Source organism: Spinacia oleracea, chromosome 5 (assembly GCF_020520425.1).
Source record: "Spinacia oleracea cultivar Varoflay chromosome 5, BTI_SOV_V1, whole genome shotgun sequence".
In the NCBI taxonomy this organism is placed as follows: Eukaryota; Viridiplantae; Streptophyta; class Magnoliopsida; order Caryophyllales; family Amaranthaceae; genus Spinacia; species Spinacia oleracea.
In genome coordinates, this window is record NC_079491.1 from 4,922,729 (window position 1) to 4,928,728 (window position 6,000).

At 32.9% G+C, this 6,000-nt stretch overlaps 1 pseudogene; it reads right to left on the bottom strand.

Annotated features, from left to right (window-relative positions):
• Window positions 1–479: 479 nt before the first annotated feature.
• Window positions 480–3,400, bottom strand: LOC130460805 (uncharacterized; annotated as a pseudogene).
• Window positions 3,401–6,000: the final 2,600 nt, after the last annotated feature.

Below are 6,000 nucleotides of genomic sequence, written 5' to 3' on the forward strand. Positions count from 1 at the left end.
AAACTTTTGCTCATTGTGTCTAAATGAGCAAATATTATAGTTTCTATTTAAAATTTTTGCTCATTGAGTCTAAATGAGCAAATATTAAAGTTCGGATTTTAAAATTTTGCTCATTGTTTCTAAATGAGAAAATATTGGTATACCTGAATGCTTTGTAGAGTACTTCCTCTGTTTCTTTAGTTCTTCCTTATTGAATTAGCATGTTTGCCACCTTGTGAGTTATGGTATGGTATATTGGTATACCTGTTGTATAAGAAACTGTCAAGTTAAGCTAGCAAATAACAGGTTGTTGGGTTAACTTCCTCTGGAGAACTTGTATTGCTTCGATCACTTTCTCTGGAGAACTTGTACTGCTTCACTTGCTGTTTGCGTGCTACTGAAAGTGCGCCATATGCTCCATGTAGATGAATGCCCTTGGTGTAATACCGCATCTGAATTCTGTCATGCCCTGTTTCAATTCCCTGCTGCAGTAACTCCCCTTAACTCCAGGAAGAATCGTCCAGACTATCGGTGCATAGATTTCTTAAAATCCTTGCTGCATTTAGACGAACAAGTGGAATTTCTAGTGCTTTGACAAGCTTCTGTAGCGCGCCTAGTTTCAAGATACAGTTACAGTTTTGCTTGCTCTCCAATGCGAGCATGAATAATGCTTCACCAGCTGCAGTTCTAACATGTACCTGAGCTATAGGCATCCCATCTTTGAAGAATATATTGAGCAACTCCTTAAGAATTCGTCATGTGCCTCCGATCCTTTCTATCGCGTCATCTTCCATTGCTAAACTTGTTAGTATTTAAATCCCGAGGTTTTGCAGATCAAGATACTTCTCTCCATGCCTTAGTATGTCTCTAATGTTGTTGAATGTGAAAACAATCTCTGAAATTTCTTTACGAAGCTGTTTCCCTGTGCTACCTGTTGTACTCGCTAGCATTTTTATAACTTGCAGGGACCTCTTTATTGTTTGAATTTGAGATGTTGCGACATGATCATCCTTCAATAACCTCCCTTCAGCACATGTGAAGTCTATGATTTTCGGTAAGAGACCTCTTGTATTCCCTATTTTCCCGCACTTGCCATGGTCTCGAGCAAGCTTCTTGAGAAGTAGTAATCCTAGATGATTGAATGTCCAGAAACCATAATGCTCATGATCAGCAATAATACATTTCTCACCAGCTTCATCGAGTGCTGAATTTGAGGTCTTGCTAACATAAAGAAGGGATGAAATCGATTCCAAAGCACCAGGAATTCCTGCAACTCGAATGGAATTTTGTTTTTCCTGCTAGTTTTGACAAGATTTCTGCTGCCGACTGTCTGATATCCTCTTCTTCATAGTCCTTCCAGTTCAACATCTCTACTAATCTTTCAACTGCTGAGGAAGTGATTCCTATTTTCTGTAGTGTCATCAGAAAACCGCTTATTCCATGCAAAGCTTCGAAGGATCCGAGCTCCCATAAGCTGCTCTTCTAGTGAATTTGAAGCCTGAAGTTCCATGGAAAAAGACACCATATCCATCTTCAACCCATTGAAAACATTCAAAAGTATTTGCTCATTTGTGTAAATTAAAAAAAAATGAGCAAATTTTTTGAATGTTAAGTAATCTGAAATTTTAAAATATTTGCTCATTTAGACACAATGAGCAAAAGTTTTGAACATTAACAAACACAAATTTTAAAATTTTAAAAATGAGCAAAAATATTTGCTCATTTGGGTAAACTATAAAAAAAATGAGCAAATTTATTTGCTCATTCAGACACGATGAGCAAAAGTTTTCAATTTTAACAAATCCGAACTTTAAAATTTTAAAAATGAGCAAAAAGTAAAGATTAACCTACGTGGGATTCGAACCCACATCTTTTGTGCATTTGCACAATGCTCTACCTATTGAGATAGTAGGCTAGTGTTTTTAAATAGAATCAACAAAAGTAAAACAAAAACCAAAAAAAGTAAATCAAAATAATTCGAAAACTTACAGCAACAACAACATAAGAACCAACAAGGCCAGAAGTCAATGCTGGTCCAAGTTGACAAAAACAACAGCAAGGTATACCTGAGATCATGGCTGCCAATCTTTCATGCCCTTCTGCGATGACATGAAAGGGTGTGGTTATCACTCATCATTCCATGCATCTACAGGAAAATTTTGGATCCCAGTCACTAGATTCTCCTGTTGCAACTATTGTACCATCAATTACCATGTCTAGTTATCAATGCACCTAAGCTCAAGTACTTGTCCGGCCATCTCTAGAACGTGTCAGTCTCTCTGTCTCAATGGTTCTGAAAGTCTCCTGTCAGTTTCAATCTTTTTAGCCAAACTGGTTCAGAATCCTAATAAGACAAGGACACAAGAGTTGATCCAATTTCTTGCAACTCCTTGTAAACTTGAATATCTTTGTTTTACAAGGTACTTTATCAAGGTCAGTTCAGATATCCTTTCTTGCTCGTTTCCATTTGTATATGTTTTATTTCAACTTTAATGAAAACATTCAATCTTGATTCGATCTGCATTGTGGATCAAAGATGTTGGTTGCAGGTGGTGTATCAACAATTCTTCCTGTGACCACCTTTACACATGTCACGAATTTGTGGCTAACAGCTCTTCACTCCTGGAAGGAACTGTCCTGTGTTGTTGCCATAATTCGAAGTTGTCCTAACGTTGAAAAACTACATATATCAGTAAGTATCATTATCAGGATTATTTGAGTTACTCTTACATGTTTCTGTTCTACTAAAACATGTGATTATTTGGCTAGCAAGTCGTATTTTTAAGGCATCACAAAAAATGTTGTTCAGCTTGACAGCTTCGTCTTTTGGTTAAAAGAGAAAAATGTTGCTACACATTTTTTCTAAGAAAAAATCTACATAATCTAAAATTTTCTGCCTGTGTGGATTAATCTAATGGTGGAGGGTATGACGGAATCTCTGCTTGTCATGTAAAAGAGTATTATAGCTAAAACCCTTTCTGAGCAACTGTAAAAAGTAGTTCTCAAGTTTATAATTTCTTACTGATTTCATCAACGATAAGTATAGTAGGAACCATGACAGTGTAGTCTATCAATAACAAACTAACAATACTAACAGTGTAGCACTGAAAAAGATTCTAGTAACTAATACATTCATCTGATCTGTCAATCCAAAGATTCTAAACCGATGCATTCATCTTGTAAAATTTCAAACAAAAGATTCCAGTAACAAAAATGTCAAACAAAATCTCCTTGTAAAATTAAGCAACTGTGTGAAGTGTCTAAGAACCACTCAAAGGATCCATGTGTATATATATAAGCTAATAAGAAGAAAGAATCCCACTCAAATATTACCTGCTGCAAAATACTTCCAGCTTAAATTCTCTGAGGAATTGGTCTCCTGCTCAGGTCCTTCCTTTCTCGAATTATTCTGCAATCCCATGAACTGTGACCAATAAAATTGAACTGAATAAGAAATCATAAATCTTCATAGTCATAAACACATAAAAAAAACTTTTAATTTACTATCCAATTTGAGTTAATTGCACCAAAATTCGACATACTGCAAAAATCAATCACAACACTACTTAATTGCACCAAAATTCGACCTAAATTAACAATTAGAGAAAGAAAGAACAATTTAACCAATAAATCATGAAGTAAACATTAAATCTCAACAAAATTGTAATAAAACTCAAAATATAACCCTACAATTTCATAAATTAGCAAAGAATCACTCACCAATTGCAATAAAGGAGACGAAGCATATATGATGGCAGCGTAGAGATGGTGGCGGCGGTGTGGTTGCAGCAGGTGAGGACACGGTGACTGTGGCGGTGGCGAGAGAGAATCACGAAGGGAGAGTGAAAATGGAGGAGAGAGAATCACGAAGGAGATGGAGAGCGAAAATGGAGGAGCTCCTGAAAGTGAAGCACAAGGAGAGAGAAAATGGAGCACATTTCTGGAAATCGGGAGAGCGGAATATATTTGTTCATATTTCTTTCCAATATTACGATCTTGCCATTACTAAAACGCGAAAATCAGAGATTAGAGCTGTCAGATCTAATTACATTGAACGCATAAGATTGCTTCTCATTCTTCTCATTTTAAGCTCCCTTCTCATTTGAGTGCAAATATATATATATATATATATATATATATATATATATATATATATATATATATATATATATATATATATATATATATATATATATATATATATATATATATATATATATATAGAGGCATATTTGCTGAATTATTAGAGCGTCACATATGATTACTAATGGTTTCGGCCAATAAAAAGTAAGATTTCTAATTTATTTTTGAATTAAAAAAATCGATTGCCACGTAGATAATGAATTAGGTGTCACGTAGATATTTTAATTAATTAATTAATTACTAATATATACAACTCCATCTAAAATCAAACACTATTATAATTAAAAAATAAATCTAAAATAAAATTCATCCAAAATCAAACACTAATCTAAAATAAAATAAATAAAATTTAATTTAAAATCAAACATTAATCCAATAGGCATATTTGCTGAAATATTAGAGCGCCACGTAGGATTACTAATGGTTTCGGCCAATGGAAAATAAGATTTCTAATTTATTTTTGAATTAAAAAAATCGATTGCCACATAGATAATTAATAAGGTGCCACGTAGATATTTTAATGAATTAATTACTAATATATACAACTCCATCTAAAATCAAACACTCTGATAGTTAAAAAATAAATCTAAAATAAAATTCATCCCAAATCAAACATTAATCTAAAATAAAATTAATAAAATTCAATTTAAAATCAAACATTAATCCAATATTAGAGCGCCACGTAGGAAAACTAATGGTTTCGGCCAACGAAAAATAAGATTTCAAAATTAATTTTGAATTAAAAAGTCGAGTGCCACGTAGATAAGTAATGAAGTGTCACGTAGATATTTTTATTAATTAATTATTAATATTACGCATATACAATTTCATCTAAAAACAAACACTCTCATAATTATTAAAAAAATCTAAAATGAAATTCAATGCAAAATAAAAAACTAATCTAATCTAACACAAAGAATATAAAATTGGTATATACATGAGTTTTATTTAAACATAACAATTTAATAGAATCTGTGCATCGCACGGGCTAAAATCTAGTTAATATATTAAATGAAACCATTTACGATATATAAAAACAATTACTACACTAATCACTCATACTTCGTATTAAATATTTTCTGTAGTAAATGACATAAAACAAATTCAATTAAAATCATTTAACTTGTTTTGAAAATATTTCGGCCATACTTCATCTTCTTATGGACTTCGTAAACGATTATTTAATTTTTATTCTCGGAAATGTTAATTTCATGTAATTTGTTATTTCGTAATTATTTAATAGGATAATTTAAAAAAGTGAGTTACCAACCCAGTAAATTGAGTATATAATAACAATAATAAATGTTTAGGTAAGCACGCTGGAGTGAAAATTGAATTGTAGAGAACAAATATTTCAAGTTTCCCATAATCTTAAAAAGAATATTTCCCACATTCACATGAAATGATTGTTTTCTCGAATTTGTTAAAAAATACAATTTTTTATATTATTCAGGTCCATCAAAACTTTTTTATGCGTCCTCAAATTTCTATCAGAAATTATTACGGGTAAATTCCGTGTTATTGAACCTCTTTCTAGGCGTCCTATTCAAAATTCCGATTTCCCCAAATTGATTGATGTTCGCTACGTCAATTTTTTTACTGGTTCGTAGCGGGTACTGCTTAACTTCTATTGAATCGGACCGCCGTGAATCATCGCTGCTCTACGACGCTTTGAAGGTGGTTAAGTTTCAAGCGGTTTCCTCCATAAAAGACTTCACATTAATTATTCTATATCATGGAGGGTTTTTAGCTGCTTTACAATCTTGCGATGGCAAGTTGAAGTTCAGAAGTTGGTTTGGGAATGATTCTTCACAATCTTATGATGACCTTGTTTTCTGGAAGGGTAAGATTTTGGCTATTAGTCGTGGGGGTGTTGTA